This window comes from Canis lupus, chromosome 10, assembly GCF_011100685.1.
Source record: "Canis lupus familiaris isolate Mischka breed German Shepherd chromosome 10, alternate assembly UU_Cfam_GSD_1.0, whole genome shotgun sequence".
Classification (NCBI taxonomy): domain Eukaryota; kingdom Metazoa; phylum Chordata; class Mammalia; order Carnivora; family Canidae; genus Canis; species Canis lupus.
Window position 1 is genome coordinate 22,093,973 of NC_049231.1, and position 20,074 is coordinate 22,114,046.

Genomic DNA, 20,074 nt, shown 5'->3' on the forward strand with positions numbered 1-20,074 from the left:
GGACCTTATGAATGAATAAAATCTTTAAAAAAAAAAAAAGAGGAGCTGCACAGGGCAAGGTATCGTGTGTGTGTGCACGGTCTCTGGGTGCACTACCTTCCCAGCACCCCCATGTGCTCGGCAGCCGGGAAGCTCTCCTACGCAGCTTAGCACAGAGGCAGGACTAAATCATCACTGTGCTTGATGATGGACCTCAACTACCAGCCCCAGGTCTCTCCCTAGAGGTTGGGGGGTAGGGCTGAAAGGCTCAAACCCTCTCATCAGGAGGGAGGGGGTCCACTCTCTAGCCCCCTCCACTAGCCCCCTCATTAGCATGAACTCAGGTAAGATCCAAAGGGACCCTTTATTTTATTTTTTTTAAAGATTTTATTTACTCATGAGAGACGCAGAGACACAGGCAGAGGGAGAAGCAGGCTCCCTGCGGGGAGCCCGATGTGGGACTCGATCCTAGGACCCCGGGGTCATACCCTGAGCTGAAGGCAGACACTCAACTGCTGAGCCCCCAAGGTGCCCAAAAGGAACCCTTTAAGAATGAGAAAAGACACTCCCATCACTCAGGAGGGTCCCTGGGTTCCAAGGAGCCCCGTGCCCAGAACTGGGTCAGAGACCAAATACACACTGGTGCTCCCCCCCCATGTCCTGTTCATCCTCACGACCTGTGTTGACACAATCCCCTCCCCAGCCTGTCCCACGCAGTTAATGTCCCAGAGCTCATCTGTAAACCTCCACCCTCCTCATCTGCGAGGGTGCACCTGCGTCTGTGGTCCTCAGGTTAATGTTACCATGGGGCCCCCTCAGCAGATCAGCTTCGTGAGGGCTGAGCTGCTGCCTGGACGCGTGCACAGGATCCCTAGAACCTACCACCACGGGGCACCTGCCATTGGCACAGGTCATGATCCCGGGGTCCAGCCTCGCGTCGGGCTCCCTGCTCCTCGGGAAGCCTGCTTCTCCCTCTCCCTCTGTCTGCCGCCTCCCGTACTTGTGCTCTGTCTCTGTTAAATAAATGAAATCTGGGCAGCCCGGGTGGTTTGGTGCCACCTTCAACCCAGGGTGGGATCCTGGAGACCTGAGATCGGGTCCCGCGTTGGGCTCCCTGCATGGAGCCTGCTTCTCCCTCTACCTGTGTCCCCTTCTCTTTCTCTCAGTGTCTCTCATGAATAGATAAATAAAATCTTTTAAAAAATAAACAGAAACTTAAAAAAAAAAAAACCAAACCCAAAAAACAAAAAAAAAAAAGAACCTAGCATCGCGCAGATACTACAAATGCACTGACCCTCCTAAGCGGTGGTTTTGGGGCACAAGCTCCATCACCCTCCACCTGAGTCTGCCCACCGCCACTTCCCCCTGGGTCTCTCGGTGCCAGACCCTTTCCCCTGAGCCGAGAGCCAGGCTCCCCGAGGAGCCCCCCCCCCGCCCCCGCCCCTGCCCGAGGAGGGGGGAGCGGGGGTGGGGGGCGCTGGCTGGAGACATGGACCGGAGCAAGCCTGCTGCAACGTGCATGTTATGCAAAAGAGATTCCAAATCACCGGACCTGTCTGTTTATAATTCATAGCAAAATGGTTTGTTGCTATAAAAATATATCTGCACATTTCACAAATAGGCCCCTCACAGCAATTATCTTAATGCAGTAGCTACAAATTAACACCTACTTACCTCGGGCAAATTAGCACTAAATTGAATTTGAGTGGTGTGGTCGTGTGCAGGGTGCACAGAGGAAGGGTTTGCCCGCGCATCGCAGAAGGAGCTTCTGCTAAAGGGATGGAGGGGTGGGAGGGCCCCCAAGCCCGTATTTCACAGGCCCCAGGGAGAGGGGCTGGCACCCCGAGGGGAAGGGGATGCAGTGCCCACGTGGGAGTGGTTGGAGCCCTTGCCCATGGCTGGGGGGCCGAGGGGTGGGGGTCACCAGAGTTAGGATTCCCAGGTCTCTAGTGGTACCTCGTAAACAGTAATTTTTAGGGGCATCTGGGTGGCTCTAGTCGTTTGAGTGTTGACTCTTGATTTCGGCTCGGGTCATGATCTCGGGGTCCTGAGTCTGCTTGAGATTCTCTGTCTCCCTCCCCCCTGCCCTCCCCTGGTGTGCGCACGCACGCGCCCTCTCTCTCCCTCTTCCCCAAAAGCGATTTTCACGCTCTTGTTTCAGTTCTGCTCCAAATTCAGTAAAGCAGACCCCCCACTTCCTGCTCTTCCTCACACGCAGCACTGAGGCCCCGACACCGGCAGGAAGGCACGTGTGGACCAGCGTCCAGGTAGTAGTAGCACCAGAGGCCACTGGAACCGGGCATGATTCCCAGGTGAGACACCAGCAGCGAGACCCAAACAGGCTGTAATGGGCTGCGTGAGCTTGCCGGGTCGGTACGCCGACAGGCCAAAGGACTCTGCCCCAGAGCCGCTCGCTGGGGGCTCTCGCAGCCACGGTGCCAGGACTCAGCGGCTCCCACTCCCATGGCCGTCTGGGCAGACAGGGCTGCTCCACCCCCGCCTCCCCGCCGGGGTACCCGGGTGCTCGTGCAGGCGCAGACCATCCCCTGCACAGCCCTCCCGGGTGGCCTGCTTACCTAACAGTCATCCTATCTCCCTTCTCCAAGCTGTGTTAGGGGAAGCCAAGCCCGAGCTAGTCAGCACAGGGCCACTTCTCTGGTCCCAGGAATGGCTTCGTTCAGGTCCATGAGGCACCAGGAAAAGTTTTCCTGACGCTTCTGGGAAAGATCGCAAGAGAAGACCCCTAGAGAAGTCCCTGTCCACACAGCCACGTATGAAGATGAGGCCAGAATGCTGCAGCCAACTCGCTCCCCACTGAAGATCCAGGGGTTCATAAAGAAGGCAGGGAATTGCCAGACCCTGATTGAGCCGTACCTGGTCTCCACACCATCGCCAGACCATTTCAGCTTCGTGGGCCAAAATACCCTCCTTGGCTTTTGGGCCAGTTCACAATTGGGTTTTCTCTTCCTTATAATCAAAAGCATCCTGGGCAGCCCCGGTGGCGCAGCAGTTTAGCACCGCCTGCAGCCCAGGGCGTGATCCTGGAGACCCTGGATCGAGTCCCACGTCAGGCTCTCTGCATGGAGCCTGCTTCTCTCTCTGCCTGTGTCTCTGCCTCTCTCTCTCTCTGTGTGTCTCTATGAATAAATAAATAAAATCTAAAAAAATAAATGAATAAATAAATAAAATCTTTAAAAAAAAAAAAAAAGCATCCTGAGGCCTCAGTTGGCCCTCCTACCCCAAGCTGGGAGAGGGGCTTCCCCTGGGGCAACACCCCACTCCCTCAGAGTCCTCATGGGCCTGGACCATGTGCCTGTGTGTCCCCGACCCATCACCATACGGTCACCGACAGCCAGGGCCGCGTCTGCCTCACCCAAGTCCCAACACTAACCAGCCCAGGGCCAGCGAGGAGGGCGGCGAGGGGGAGACCGTGGGACTCCTCCTAATGAGTGCTCAATGCCACGCTCTCCATTCTCAAACCCCGATCTCGGTTCTATACATCTCCCCACCCCCGTGCTGGATTTGAATATCCCGACTACCCAATCCAGACGCCTCCTGACACCCTGCGAGCACCAACACCTGCTGCAGTTCTTGGAATAAAATTCAAGCCCCTGCAAGCACCTGAAACACTGACTCTTCACGTCTGTGCCTGCGGCCACCTCATGCCACCTCCACCCCAGCCCCACTCTCTCTGCTCCAGCCACACAGGCCTCAGGGCTGTCTGAGGTTGCCCCTCAAACACTTCAAGCTGCTGCCGCCTCGGGGCCTTCCCACGGGCTGTCTTGGCTACCTGGAGCACAGCGGCTCCTGCAGGGAGGAAGGGACCCATAAATGGTTCCTTGTTATTACCGCTGGCTCAAGTCCAATTCAAGAATTCAATCTGAGGGCACCTGGGTAGCTCGGTCGCCAGAACACGCAACTCTTAATCTCAGGGTTGCAAGTCCCAGCCTCGCAATGGGCTCTGTGCTGGGTGCGGAGCCTATTAAAAATAAATAAGTAAATAAAAAGGGATAAAAAAATTGATATTGGAAGCAAATGGGAATCCAAATGCGTACTGCACATTATGGAATTATGTTAATTGGTTTTTTTAAAACATTTTAAGTGATTTCTATACCCAACGTAGGGCTCAAATTCACAACCCTGAGATTAAGAGTCGCACATTCCACCGAATGAGCCAGCCAGGTACCCCTATGTTAACTGTTTTAAGCAGAGGTGCCTGGGTGGCTCAGTGGTTAAGCGTCTGCCTTCGGCTCAGGTCATGATCCTGGGGTCCTGGGATCAAGTCCTGCATTGGGCTCCCATGCAGGGAGCCTGCTTCTCCCTCTGCCTGTGTCTCTCATGAATAAATAGATAAAATGTTAAAAAAAAAAAAAAAAAAAGCATAGTAATAGTATTGTCATGTTAAAAAAAAGGGATCCACACTGTGATATTTATGGAGTCTGGGGACTACTTAAAATCATACAGGAGGGGATCCCTGGGTGGCTCAGCAGTTTGGCGCCTGCCTTCGGGGCAGGGCGTGATCCTGGAGTCCTGGAGTCCCGGGACCGAGTCCCATGTTGGGTTCCCTGCATGGAGCCTGCTTCTCCCTCTGCCTGTGTCTCTGCCTCTCTCTTTCTCATGAATAAGTGAATAAAATCTAATAAAAAAAAATCATACAGGAGCAGGTGTGTGTGGGGGGGTGGGCTGGAGGTGGGGGAGTAAGCAGGTGAAGGCAGGTGGGGGCGAGCCCAGACCAGGTGTGGCTGCAGCACGGCAGCAGCTCACACTGGGCCGTCCTGCTTACTCCCAAAGGTGTTTTAACAGCACAGAACCAACGGTGGTGACCTGGGAGCTGCAGGGGCATCAGAGGCACCCAGAACTTAGCGGAGAACAAGACCTAACGAAGAGGGACTTTCGGGGTGCCCGGGTGGCTTGGCTGGTGAGGCGTCTGCCTTTGGCTCAGGTCATGATCCTGGGGTCCTGGGACCGAGCCCCGCATCAGGCTCCCTGCTCAGGGGGAACCTGCTTCTCCCTCTGCCTCTGTTCTCTCTCTCTCTCAAATAAATTAATAAAATCTTTAAAAAAAAGAGAAAAAAGGAAAAGCAGCAGCAGCACTTTCCAGAAGTCCCACCCGTGCCCCTGCTGGTTCAAAGCCCTCCCTGGCTTTAACCACCAAAGCCTCCCTGTAGATAACCAGGGTGCCCGCCCACACGGCCCACACGGCCCACACAGCCCACTGTCCACAAGGGTTTTCTCTGCTTGCTTTTTTTTTTTTTTTTAAGATTTTACTTATTTATTCATGAGAGACACACAGAGAGAGGCAGAGACACAGGGAGAGGGAGAAGCAGGCTCCTTGCAGGGAGCCGGATGGGGACTCAATCCCAGGACCCTGGGGTCACACCCTGAGCCAAAGGCAGACGTTCAACCACTGAGCCACCCAGGCGTCACTCTCTGCTTGTTTTAATTTCACCTCCAGGAGGGGGAAGGGAAGGGATGGCTTCCCAGGAGTTTCTGGACTCCTGACCTGCCAAACCAGTTCCTTCTGATGGACACTCACCAGGCTCCCCGCCCGTCGGCTCCATCAGAAGAAAGAACTGCTTGCCCCTCAGCCAGGGCAGGAGCAGGTTCCACACAAGCTCACTCTTCACGCTCCCCATGGTCCGTGGGTAGAACCAATACTGCGAAACACACTTATGAAGGCGCCACACCTTGTCACAGGTGCTGAGCGCAAGTCAACTCATTCGCTCCTTCCAGTAACCCCGAGTCGGTACTAACATTGCATTTACAGATGGGGAAACCAAGGCACACGGAGTGGCAAGCAACCCCAGTTAGCAACTCCAGGGCACACAGCCAGGGGGCGGGGAGGTCAGGAGCCGGGCTCCAGGGCCAGCTGCTGAGCAGAGCGCCACCCTATCCCTCCTAAATGCCCATGACGTCCCCTCCGAGCCTCAGGACAACCTGCTGCTTATGTAACCTGTTTGAGAGGCAAGAACACGGGGACCCTGACTCAGCCGGGTCTCCCGCCCTACGGGGACCCAAAAACCTGGACGGCACCCAGAGCGGGCTGCCGGAAGTTCCAGGAGCCAGGACTCGGGAGCAGGTGTCTCCAGCAGGAGCCCCACAGGAGCATCTCCCAGGCCATCCCTACACCACCCAGTGCGGTCCCCAGAAGGGCTCCCCTCGGCTGTGTCCCCGAGGCCCGGGAAGCCTCTGGACACACCCAGTACATCTTCCCTGAGCATCCATTTCAACCCAAGGGTTGATGGAGAAGTTTAACAATGTATCTGAAAAGAAACCAGAGAGAGCATTCTTTGATCCTGACGCTAACTTCCGAGGCATCTGAAGGACCGTCACCTGCAGGCTTTGAACATCTCCACCGAGAAGCCCGACCCCAGTGGCCCGGAGGTGCCACAGCCTGGCAGGGAGGTGAGGACGCAGGGAGGTGAGGACGCTGCAGCCACAGCTCGGTGGGCATCCAGCTGGCTCTCCACGCCCGGGCCCTGCGCCCTCGGAGAGTCACCTGAGCCTCCCTGCCTCCACGTCCTCATCTAGGGGGATAGTCACAGCCCTCCTGCCTCGGGAGGCTGCTGTGAGCGAGCCGTGGGGCAAGCGAGCCTGCAGGTCGGGGCCTGATGGCCCTTAGGGAAGGGTGGCCAATGGAGCCGTTTCCCAGGTTAGGAGGCTGAGTCCCTGAGAGAGGAAGCGACCCTGCTCAACACCTAGGTTTCTGCCTCCCCTTGCAGCTTTCTTTCCCCTGCCGTCTCTGTGCCTCAGTGTCCCCAGCCTGGAAAGAGCATTAAAATCAAAGGATGGGATGGAGTCTTGGATGCGGCCAAAGATAAGCCCAAAGATAAGCACGCCAGGCAGCTCCAGGGTGCTCTGAGCTCTTGCTGTGCCCCCTTTGACTGAAGCCACTGTTTACGGCGCACCTCCGACTCAGCCTGGAAGAGCCTGTTAGGGAGAAGCCGTAGATCTACACGAGGTCTAGTCAAGGAAGTTTCCAGACCTTAAAACATCTCACTGAGTCCCATTTCAATGATTCAGTGATGTTATCTACGTGAATTCCTACCGGCTCCACCTATCAGGTCCTCTGCAGGCATTCCCACCCCACCTTATGGGTGAATAACTCCCCCCCGCCCAGTGTGACCCCAACCTGCATACCTTCCATGCCTACCTCCCCCATCCATCTTCCAGTTCAATGGCTGCCTCCTCCAGGATGCCCCCCGTGACCCCCCTCTAGCCCCCAGCTTCCCTCTGGGTCTCCTGTGTCCAAGGACTGTGGAGGCGGCTGTCCACAGGAGGAGCTGGGCTCAGGCCGGTACCCCGTGTCCCTGCTCACTGCCCCCTCCCGGTGTCACACGGAGGAATGGTCAGTCACTGTATTAAAGGAGAAACGCACGAATGAGATCCCCCACGGCCAACAGAAACCAACCAAAGGATGCTCACTGTTGAATCTTAACTTAAATTCCGAGTTCTCACCGGCATGAATGTTAACACCACATTTCACAGATGTGCTGAAGCACAGCGTAGCCTCTGACCCAGCACCTCCCAGTCTGTGGCCACCAGACAGCCAGGGCCATGTCCCCACCCCTGTGCCCCCTTCCTGAGGATTCTAAAGGTCCTTCTCCAGGGGCCTGGGGAGCCACCCCACACAGCCCCAAGCCAGTGCTGCAGTCAGTGACCCCAGGAATTCTGGGACCAGGCCCCATGCCAGGGCTTGAGAACCGGGAGAGGAGCCAGGGCCTCACCCCTAACTGATTGTGTGTTCTGGCCCACTCACTCCTGGGCTTCCACCCCTGGGGCTGGCCCAGCAGCAGCCCAGCCAGAGCCCTGGCTTTGAATCAGCCTAGCACCTGCTCAGCCTCAGTTTCCTCATTTGTCAAATGGAAAGATGCCTCCCACCTCCCTGGTTTGGGGTGAGGGGGCTGATGTGCCCGTACAATATGCAACCCTGCCAAATGAGAGACCCCAAATGGGGGGGAAATGGGGGGCCAGCAGACAGGCAGATGGCTGGGGAGGGGGCTAGGGGTGAAAGGGGATGGGGCAGGAGAAAGGGGAGGGGTGGAGGGAGGGAAGGGGTGCAGGGGTGAGAAAGAAGAGGAGTGGTGGGGAGGGTAGGGGTGCAGGGAGAGGGGGAGGAGTGGGAGGAGGCAGGGAGGGAAGGAGTGCAGGGCCAAGAGGGAGGGCGAGGAAGGGGAGGAGAGGCAGGGAGGGGAGGGGGTGCAGGGTTGAAGAGGGAGAGAAGAGGACGGGAGGAGGCAGGGAGAGAAGGGGAGGGGCTCAGGCCGGGAGCAGGGAGGGGAGGGAGTGAGGGAGAGGCAGGCAGCTGGGACTGAGGAGGTGCGCAGCCGGCGAGGAGGGGGGAGAGGCAGGGAGGGGAGTGGTGCGGGGTCAGGAGGGGGGAGAGGCAGGGAGCAGGGAGGGGAGTGGGTGCGGGGCCAGGAGGGGGAGGAGAGGGTGCGGGGCCAGGAGGGGGAGGAGCGTGCTCCAGGAAACCCAGAGGGGAGGGGGGGAAGGGCGAGCAGACCCCCCACCCCCGGGCGGGGCCGCTGGGCTCGCCCGCCTTCCCGCGCCGGACACCTGTCGCCGGGCCCACCTGGGCGGTGACCCGGGGCGGCCGCCCGCTCACACCGTCGGAGCCGCGTGGCGTCCCCACGCGAGGCTCGGGCGGGCTCCCCCCGCGGACGCCGGGCCTCACCTGCCCACAGCCCCCCGGCGCCTCACCTGCGCTCCGCGGCCGACCCGCCTCACCTGGCCCCGCCCCGGAAGTGGCCCCCGCCCCGCGCCCGCCCGCCCCTCGCCCCGCCCCGGCCCGGCCCGCGCGGCGCTGCGGTTCTGGGGCTCGGACGCCCGGGTCGGCGGAGGTCGCGGCGGGGCTGGGACCGGCCGCACAGGTGAGCCCGCGGGCGGGGGCGGGGGCGGGGGGGGGGGAGGTGCCGCGAGCCCCTGGCTTAGCCCCCGGGGCGCGCCTGCGTCTCGCGCGGGTCAGGCCCCTCCTTGGCACAGCCCACCCGTGCGGCTGGCCCCTTCCGTGCCCACCCGCCTGCCCGCGCTGGCGATGTGCAACGTGAGGAGCAGGCAGGAAGCAGTCCATAAAATCTCCCAAAGCGTCTCCTGGGCCCGGTGCTGCCTTCCTGGGCCGCGGTGGGGACCCCACGCTGAGCTCAGAACTCCCCAGAGACCGCGGCCCTGACCCAAGCTGAGGAGCCAGGAGGAGGCCTTCCTGGAGGAGGCAGTGTGACGGAGACTTGGGCCTCTAAAGGGTCGTTCGGGCCAAGTGCTGCATTTCCGCCCGTGGGAGCATTACTTCCCTGCCCTGAAGCCCCCCCACCCCCCCCGCGGCCCAGTCTGCACCCCGCTTTTGCCTACACCGGCTGATCTCATCCAGCCTCCTGCTCTCAACATGGTCTATACCCTGATGATCCGAAACAAAGATCTGCTGACCAGAGTCCTGCCTCCACCTCCCCACCTGCCCTCTCTGTGTGGAGGCCTGAGGGCCAGCTGGAGCCCCTCCCCAGGCTTCCTACCTCATGGTCCCTGGGCGCTGTCCAAACCCTTGGGGTCATCCTTGGCTCCCCTCCAGCTCCCACGTCCCATCTGCAGTCCCTCAGCAAGCCCCACGGCTCTTACTCCAGAGTAGATGAGGCGCCACCACTTCTCTCCCCCACACTGGCCCAAGGAGACCGGGCCACCAGCACCTCGCAGATGGCTCATGCAGCGGCCCCCCACCAGGCCTCCCTGCCCCACCCTGGCCCCTTTGATCTGCCTCCACACAACAGCCACAAGAGCCTTTCATGCCTCGCCCCAGCACCAGTGCTCCCCTGACCCAGGTGGAGAGGGACAGGTGGCTCCCCAGTCCCAGGCTGCTTTGCATGGACGGTGGCACAGCTGCTGGTGGACTGTGTGTGATGGGCTCTATGGTGCCCAGTAGCCGCCATCCAGCAGCCAAAATAATCAGGCATGCTGACCTCTCCCCATCTCGGGGGCGGGGGGGGGACTGATTGCAGAGGCCAGCCGGCATAATACCCCCCCTCCTTAATGGTAATGGTGAAGGTTCTCGAAGTAACTGGTCCTGGCTGGAATAGTTGGGGGAGAAGAAATCCTGCTTCCTCCTTTTCCCTCCCCCAACCTAGATGAGGAAGGTTGGTGCACTGGACTCACCAGGCCATCCTGTGACCACAAAGTGGTCTAAACAGAGATGACAAGGAACCAGGTCCTCCAGAACCCCCGGATCAAACCTGCCCCAAAGCCTGCCCTACTTCTGGACTTTTTAGTTTGATGCACCAATAAAGTCTCTCGTTTAAACTAGTTCACAGTTTTTTATTCCTTGCAACCCAAAGCATCCTCTGATAACACACCCTTATACTGTGTTACCAAATTGTGGAGTTTCTCTCCTGACACTAGCAGAAAAAAATTGAAATTTAAATTTACATAAAAAAAAAAAACAAAAAAAACAGAGAAGGCCTCTGACTGGCTGAGTCTGAGACACATAACCTTTCCAGGGGCAGGAAGGGAGTTAGACCAGGGCCTTATCCTCCCCAAAGTCAAAAGACAGTCTGCTTCCCGCCGGTTTTGCTAATGATAACCATGAAATACATGAATATGGATTAGTGTGGACAGGACCAGTGCCCGGCACGAAACGTTGGCTGTTTCCATTCTGTGGCAGGCCGGGGCTGCGAGGCCGTTTGCTCCCGGCTGGGCTCAGAGCTGGCGCCAACCCCAATCAACGTGGATGAAAGGATGACCCCCGTTTCCTGTTACCATTGAAAGAAGATTCCCACGGCCTCTGTGCTGACCTCGGGTGGTACCTTCTAAGTTCTTTCCCATGTATCTCTCACTCTCTCTCTGTCTTTTTTTAAGATTTTATTTATTCATGAGAAACACAGAGAAAGAGGCAGAGACACAGGCGGAGGGAGGAGCAGGCTCCTCACTATGAGCCCGATGCGGGACTCGATCCCAGGACCCTGGGATCATGCCCTGGGCCAAAGGCAGACGCTCAACGGCTGAGCCCCCCAGGCGTCCCTCCCGTGTATCTCTTAACTCAGGTGAAAGACCCTGCAGGCAGAGCATCCCCTGTTGGGAACCAGAACTACCCCCTCAAGCAATAGGCCTGCCCTGAGCCAGCAAGTCCCCAGGTGACTGAGCCCACGACAATGACGACCTGACCCTTACCGCCCACCTGTTCCAACCCACTGACCTTTGTCCCACATTTTCCAGGTATAAACCTGGATGTCTTTTCAGCTCTTTGGGGACAGCCTTTGAGATGTCAGTGCGCTGTCTTCCCGGCATTGACCTCAATGGAATAAACTGCTTTCCTGTGTCACCATCACTCATCTCCCTGCCTTTGGATTTTGTCAACGAGTGGCTGGACCTGGTCTCTTTGGGGCCCCGGAGCCAGGCGCTCCCACACCCCTGCTATCCATGTGCATCATCACCCAAGCAGCGGCCTTTTTGTGTGCAAAGAATTTGTAACCATACTCACCGGCCAGCCTGTTCAACTAGCACCTTGCACCTGCATCTTATTCTTGCGTACACTGCTTGCTCCCAAAAGACTCTAGGTAGGGAAGAGGGGACTGTGGTGCTAACTTCTCACACCCATACATGTGTGTGCCTCTGGACAGAGCGGGAATGGGCCTATTTGTACACCAAATCCTTCTCTCTCAAAACATGACAATGACATCAAGGATTTGATTCATGCCAGTGACTCACACACTCAATCCACACTCCATCGGGTTAATCTAGTGCTTTGTGTCTCTTGTCCTTTTTGGAATACAAATATCTTTTTTTTTTTTTTAAGATTGTATTTATTTATTCATGAGAGAGACACAGAGAGAGGCAGAGACAGAGGCAGAGGGAGAAGCAGGCCCCACGCAGGGAGCCTGATGTGGGACTTGATCCCAGGACCCCAGGATCACACCCTGGGCCGAAGGCAGGCACTAAACCACTGAGCCACCCAGGCGTCCCAGGCGTCCCCAAACATCTTTTTTTTATTATCAATGCAAGATCAGTCTCCCACAAAAGAGGGACAATTTGCAGGTTTTCTGTTTTAAAAAGCAACTTTGGACAGAAGAGAAAATCCCCCAGTCGCCGTGTGGCTGGCCCCATAATTGCACGGTATTAAGACACGGAGGGGGGGAAAATGCCACCCTCCCTGCACTTGTGTTTGTGAGACTTTCATACAAATTCCACAGCTATAGCTTAGTGGTCATAACATGCGTACGATAAGGCAGTAATGCAGAATGATTACAGGGGAAACAATGCAGGTGTGTTCGCCATTCATGGTAAAAGGAAGGAGAAAGAGAAAGGAACAGTAAAACCCAGGCGGGTCCCGGTTAGGTTCCTTTCTCCATTTTTCCCCAAGTGCGTCTAATCAGCAAGCCACCAGTTACTCATTTCCTTTTGTTGCTATAACAATAACTCCGTGCATTTCAAATGCCTTGCAAGAGAAGACAAAGAATAATAATGCGAAACGAAGGAATTACATCTGAATGGCATTATTCCCGGCTTTATTAAATTTGCTCTTACAAATGTTTATGAAGTCGGAGAGTTGGCTCTTCCCCAAGCAGCAAATTCCACGTTAATAAGCACTGGGGGCTGGAGAGCTTGAAGAAAGGAGGAAATAAAGATCCTTTGGTCCAAAGTCTTAGGCTGCACATTTGTTTTCTCTCAAATTAACTCTCCCTGCCAGCTGCTTGAGCCAAGACTTGCTCTGCTTTGAACCTTATTAAAACCTCGAAACCAGAATTTCCCTGCTGAGTGTGGGCGCGGCGGCTGGATGGAGCCTAAAGGGATCTAGATCGCGCCCCACTCTCTCCCTTGCGGGCCAGGCCCCTGAGACCCGGGGCCAGGCGAGGGCCTCCCTGCAGCGGTGCAGCCCGGGCCAGCTCCCAGTTCAGGGCGGGTTTCCCACCCGCCCTCCAAGCCTGCTCCCGCCCCTGTTTCAGAGCAAATGCATCTGGTTGTTAGCACTCACTGCAAACTGAGTACAACCCATGTGCACCCTGCACGATGCTTTCTGGGATCATTTGGACCTAATTATTGAAATCCTGTGGATTTGCAACTGAGCAGGCCACACTCTTGATGCCCTATCTGACATGAGGGTGGGACACCGGTTGTGCCATCTGGCACCCTGCCCCTTTCACATGCCCCTGCTACACTGGGATTCCCACTCCTAGTCTCTCTGCCCAAGGTGGCCAGACAATGGGTTTACCCGTTTTCCTTCGCAACCAGGGCCCAAACAGGGACTTAGGCTCCACCATCATGATGTATGCTCTTAGGGAGGAAGCAGTCCTGGAATATATTACAGTGGAAAGGGTGGTTGGGCATGTGAGTGGAGGGGTGGAGGAGGCTGCGGTGGCTACAAGCACCTGGGACATGATTGGTGTCAGTTCTGGTGGCAGCTGGAGCATCTCTGTGCAGTGGGGGCATCTTGTGCAATCGTAGTGTCTCTGCAGTGGGAGCATCTCTGTGCAATGGGGGCATCTGTGCAGTGAGACCATCTCTGTGCAACTGGAGCATCCCTGTGCAGTGGGAACATCCCTGTGCAGTGGAAGCATCTCTGTGCAATGGGAACATCTCTGTGCAGTGGGAACATCCCTGTGCAGTGGGAAATCCCTGTCCAGTGGAAGCATCTCTGTGCAATGGGAAGATCTTTGTGCAGTGGGAGCATCCCTGTGCAGTGGGAATATCCCTATGCAGTAGGAGCATCCCTGTGCAATGGGAACATCTCTATGCAGTGGGAGCATCTCTGTGTAACTGGAGCATCCCTGTGCAGCGGGGGCATCTCCGTGCAGTGGGATCATCACTGTGCAGTGGGGGCATCTCCACACAGTGGGGGTGTCCCTGGCAGGGCCTGCAGGAGTGGCTGTTTTCCCATCAGGTGTGTCCCCTGGAGTGGGTTGGGGTCCCTGCTCCTGGAAGGAGTGGTGCCTCGGTGTTGGCTCTCCCACTCCCGACGGCTGGGATCTCCCAACATCCTTTAGCGACCTCCTGCCCTATATTGAGACAGAATCTACTTCGGGGGCTGGCAAACACGAACCCTGCCAGATCCCGCGTCCTCCCATCTCCCCCCGCCAAACACAGGCTGACATAAATCCCCATAGTGAAAAGAGAAATGTCAGCATGAGAAATTCTTCTTGTGATGATGTGGATGATACTTTACATTTTTATAGCTTTTTACAGCCTGTTAAAGCGGTTCTGAGCTCTAAGCAAACACATCAGTCAATGGGGAAGAGCGTTCTTGGGGTAAGACCGTCCGTTTATTATTAAGCCATTATCACTTTCAGGTCAAAACCCATTAAGCGCTTGTCTACCCCATGCATTGTCTGCGCAGAGCTACTTAATCAGGGACGCTGGTGTCTGGGAGCTTACAATCCTACAGCCGGGCTCTGCATGTGTCCATAATGTGTGCACAAGCAAAGAAATATCACCAGCCACAGAATTTTGTGTCTGGAAAAATCCGTGCTACAGAAGCCAGAAACTGAGGATGGAGTACCTGCCTAATGTCACACAGCAGCGACCAATTCAGGATCAGAGCCCAGGGTCCCGGCTCTGCCCACATGGGTACGTGTGCATATAAACATATAAAACCGCGTATCCCCTTTGGCCTTCTCCCCCCGCTCACAAACCACTTTGGAAAGAGTATTTTTTAAAATATTTTATTTATTTATTATGAGAGAGAGAGGCAGAGACACAGGCAGAGGGAGAAGCAGGCTCCATGAAGGGAGCCCGATGCAGGACTCGATCCCAGGATCACGGAATCATGCCCTGAGCCGGAGGCAGATGCTCAATCACTGAGCCCCCAGGCGCCCGAGGGAAAGAGCATTTGGGAAAGAAGAGTGTATCAGTCAGGTCAAGCCAGGGTATGCCACTGTAACAAACAGCCCCCCCCATCTCAGGGGCTCACACAGATTTAGGTCTACCTCTCATTCACACCACATGTCTGCAGCCCCCAAGACCTCACCTAGCAGAGCCGTCCTGTCTAGAACAGTGCCACTCACCACACAAAGGGAAGGCGAGCTCCGGAGAATCTCCACCTGGCAGCTCCCAAGGGCCCCGCATCCCTTCTGCAGAGAACGCGCCGGCCAGAGCTGGTCACGTGGCCCCAGCTGCCACAAGGAGACAAGGAAGTGGGGGCCTTCCAGGTGCCCAGGAGGCAGAGAGCAGAAGAACATCGTGATATTAGGGGCTTGAGTCTGTGCCCGCTGCATCCCTGGCTGAAGCTGCACGGAGTCCCCAAGGTCACTGCTGGACACTCCCAGAGTTCGGAGACCACAGTCCCTCGCTGGAATAATGCTCCCCCCACTCAGGCCTCCACAGAGGGGCCAGCATGGAGCGCCCACACTCCCCAAGGAAAGTGCCACAGGGAGGGAAGGAGGTCTTCCTTCCCTGCTCTCTCCCTCCCTCCGTCCTGACCCCTTCTAAGTATCCCGCGCCGTCCTGTGAAGTACACTCACGCTGTGGATTCCTTCATTGTCCAAAACTGAAACCCTGTCCCCACTAGGCACGTCCGTCCCACTCCCCGTGCCCCCGGCAACCACCTTTCTATTTTCTTCCTCTGTGAGTCTGATGACTCGAGGGGCTTCCTATAAAATGGAATCCGACAGTCCTTGTCCTTTTGTGACTGGCTTGTTTCACTGAGCATGATGTCCCCAAGGCCCCTCCGTGTCGTGGCACGTGTCAGGATCGCCTTTTTTTTTTAAGAATGAACAATATTCGGGGACGCCTGGGGGGGCTCAGCGGTTGAGCGTCTGCCTTCGGCTCAGGGCGTGATCCCTGGGCCCCAGGATCGAGTCCCGAGTCTCGCATTGGGCTCTCCACAGGGAGCCTGCTTCTCCCTCTGCCTGTGTCTCTGCCTCTTTCTCTGTGTCTCTCAGGAATAAATAAATAAAATCTTAAAAAAAAAAAAAAGACAACAATATTCCTTTGCGTGGATGGAGCACATTCTGTTTATCTGCTGGTCCGTCCATGGACACTGGGTCGCTTGCACCTTTGGGCTACTGTGAATCGTGCTGCTACGAACATGCAAATATCATTTCAAGTCCCCTCCTTCGGCCGACCTGGGTGTACACCCAGCAGTCTTTCTTTTAATTCACAGGCCAAGTAGTACTTTGATGGTCAAATGGGAAATCACACGTGAGTCAAATCTTTAGGAGCACACACCGACTTCCAGGCTTTCTGTCTCAGCCTGGGGTCTTCCCTTCCTTCTCCGGGGTCATCCTGGGCTCCAGGCAGCTCCAGCCAGGAGGGACTCCCCACTCCGATCTGTCCCTCCAGAGCACAGGTCTCCTCGCCCCTGTGATTCCTGGGCCTCTGGCCACCCAGCCCCCTGCGGGACCTTCCTAAAAGCCAGACTGACGCTACAGAGAGCAAAGCGGGTATTGCAGAGGACACCCCGTGGTCCAAGGCTGTGCTCACTGGGGTCTCAGGCTAGTGGGTGGCAGTTGTGGGGTGCACACACACACACACACACACCCCAAAGCAAAGGTTAACTCTCAGAAGGGGTGCAGGCAGGCAGGCAAGGGCACTAGGAAGGTTATAGTGACCCACCCCCAGTTTTCTTAAATGCTACAGGGTGGGTGGGGCTCCCATGACCTGTGACCACACTGGGCTCCTGGCCCCAGGTGAACTTCCTCTGACTTCCAGGGTGGACCTGGGGATCTTGCTACCTGAGAAATGGGCCCATCATCCATCAGGGTGGACGGTATTATTTCAGGGACGGTGTCCCCTGAAAATGTGTATGTTGAAGCCCTGACCACCTGAATGACTATATTTGGAGACGGGGTCTCCAAGGAAGTAACTAAGCTTTATTTTTTAAATTTTTATTTATTTATTCATGAGACACACAAAGAGAGGCAGAGACACAGGCAGAGGGAGAAGCAGGCTCCATGCAGGGAGCCCGATGGGGACTCGATCCCAGGACCCCGGGATCACGCCCTGAGCTGAAAGTAGATGCCCAACTGCTGAGCCACCCAGGTGCCCCAAGAAGTAATTAAGGTTTAAATGAGGTCAGAGATCAGGGGGCCCTGACCCCATAGGATTAGTGTCCTGAAGGAGCCATAGGATTAGTGTCCTGAAGGAGAGACATGGGAGGACCTCTCCATCCACCACTTGAGGGTCCAGTGAGAAGGTGCCCATTTGAAAGCCAGGAGCAGTGGCAGTGGGAGCGATTGAACGGGACAGTTGGGGGGCTGAGCATACCCCTCCCTAAGGCTTGAACAGATTGAGGAGTAGACACCCCAAGTGGGCTTGGACTTGGGGCCGCAAGGGGTGTGTCCCGCTCCTCGGAGGCCCTGCCCGGCCTGCCCAGATGGAGCCCCAGGATGGCAGGCCCACCTCTGGGCAGTGCTAGGGAGGAGGAGGGGAGGGGCCGGCTGCCTGGGCTGGGGGCCTCTCCAGGGGCGAGGCAGGCAGACCAGAGCAGCTCTGGATGCTGAGTGAGCCCCGGGGACAGGTGGCCCTCCCACACCCGCGCCCAGGACAGGATTTTCTTTACCTTTTCCAAGAAAAGGACCAAGGCTCCCTCTGGCCTGGCCTTCCTGCTCCCCAGAGGCTCCTCCACCATTCAGCTCATCCAGCAGGCATGTGGCCCCGGGAGGCGCAGGTCCCAGCCATGGGTCCCCCGTCCCCGTCCCCTAATGCTCTGGCCAGCAGCCACCAGAGCTCTGCAGTGGGACCGAGGTGTGACAGGGCCCTGGCACGGCCGCCCTCTCAGCCGAGGGACCATAGCCGGCCTCACACCTCTTGGAGCCTCTGTCCTGTCGCCTGTGAAATGGGATTCGTGGTAGCAGGCAGCCCCAGGGACAGGGACAGGGGTGGGGATGGGAGGACGACGCGGGCGCTGGCCCAGAGCAAGAGCGTCAAGTTCCTGGGGGCCAGGACAGCTGCTGCTGTAAAATTCTCCCGGTCCCTGGAGGTGGCTTTCTCCACCTCCGGTTCTCCTGCCTCCCAAAGTGGGTGGGTCCTGGCGGCCAAAAGGGCCTTTGCTTGTTAGGAAGGGCGACAGGCTGGGTTTGGAAGCCTGGGACCAAGGGACCGAGCTGACCTTTTCTGCCAGAAAACAAGGAAGATGCCGAGGGGGCAGGGCCAGGATGGTTTAGTGCCATTGGCGTTACAGAGACAGAGAGACAGAGGTAGAGAGGTAGAGACAGAGACAAAGAGAGACAGAGACAGAGACACACGTATGCATGCGTGCATTAGTGTCTGCATAGATGAGCATGACCTCCAGGGGAACCTGAGTTCCAGCAGGGAATGCAGAGGTGTGTGCAGGGGGGTGGGAGGTGGAAACTCTCTCCTGCAGCCCCCCTTCCCCCCGACCCCACCTCCCCTCCCCGTGGGAGGTCCGTGAAAGCCCCTCAGTTCCCGGATGCTCTGGTGCACTGGGCTTGTTCATGGAGAATGTGATGAAGGAGGGGGCCTTGCTTTGGGGCCTGGGCCCCAGCTGCCCACTCTTCCCATCCTGGTCCTGTGTCTTCTTCCAGGAGGGGACCCTCCTCATTTTAGCCTCACCCCTCCTGGATTCCACGGGTGCAGGTGAGGGAGGCAGTCGGGGCCATGGAGCTCCCAGTGTCTTCAGCCGGGTTAGCCCAGGCCTGCCTTCCCGGGGCCCACGGTGTCGTGGGAATGTCACAGGCCTTAGGAAGGGGGGTGAGGGTGGGGGTGCCAGGGGAGGCTTGGCCAGGTTTCCCCTCAGGGAAACCAGGGAGCATCTTGCACTCAGGGAATCTTGAAGTACGCCAGGCAGAGGGGTCCGGCTCAGGGAAAGCAGAGAATGAGGGGTGCAGGCAGCGGTGGGAAGCAGCAAAGGGCCTCAGGGAGGGGAGTGTGTGTGCACACATGTGCATATGCACGCAGGGGTATGCACGCAGGGGTGTGCACGCAGGGGTGTGCATGTGCTGCACATGCATGGAGGAGGGAGTCGATGTGGGGAGCCCCAGCCAGAGGCGGCCTAGAGAGGCGCCCCCGTGGAGGGCCTTCCGCACCAGGCCCAGGGCAGCAGGCAGCTGCGGGGGGCTCCGGGAGGGCAACGGGGGGCAGCCCCCGTGCTGTGGAGCAGCCTCCCTGGCTGCCCCGGGGGTGCAGCTGGGGAGGGAGGCAGCCCAGCCGGGCGGGGGCAGCGATACAGGCAGGAGGGTGAGGCGGCATCAAGGGTGACAGGTGGGGCACCTGTCACTCCCAAGCGCTGGGTCCCGGCGACTCTGGCAGGAAGGGGAGGCCGGCGGCCCCCATGGAGGAAGCCAGGGAGCGCCCTGAACAGGGCCACACGGTGGGGGGCTCCCAGGGGAGGGTGCCCTGAGTCCCCCCCCCCCCCCCGCCCTCAGAGGTGAGCCACAGGGGCTGGAGCGCCAGTCCTCAGCTCCCTGAGCTGATGCACCGGACGGAAGGACAGCAGCGTCATTAGCGTCCCTCCTGAGAAGCGCACGGTCGGCGGAGCCCGGGCCCAGGAGCAGCGCCCAGCGTCTGTCCCCAGCAGCGATCACACAGGCTCACGTCACACCCAGGGGGTGCTGCGACCTGAAATGTCACTTCAGGTCCTGACAAGTGGGCAGGGGGGTATGGGCCCGCGTGAGATCTGGCTGTGGCTCCGACCGGGGCGCCGCCACTGACACGTTCTGCAGACGGCGGGGATGTGGGGCGTCAGTAGCGTGCACCTCCCCTCGTCATCTGTGTTTTCTTGTAAAAGCGCCATTCTAAGGACGTGCTAGACGGGCTTCGCAGGTGCCCCAAGGAGTCACACAGACCGAGGCAGCACCCCGAGACGGAGAGCGGGACCCCCTCTGCAGCGCGGACATGGGGTTCCCGGGTTGAATCGTTTAAGACAGCTTTGTCGGTTTCTCCCAGATTTCCCGCTGTGTGGCCCTCTGTCCCCCTGCACCCCCGCCACCATCCTCTTCATCGGCTGAGGCTGCGGGATAGAGCGGGCGCCCCGTTCCCACCACCCTCCGGCTCCATCACCTGCTTTTGGGCGAGTTTCTGCCCGAAGCGCTACTGACTTTGATGCTTAGCGGGACTTCTCACTTCAAACCCTTGGAGCACCCGCCTCGGGACGGAGGGCTGCCGGTGTCTGGTGCGGGTCACGGCACGCGGGTCCCCTGGGGGCTGGCTGAGACGCAGAGTC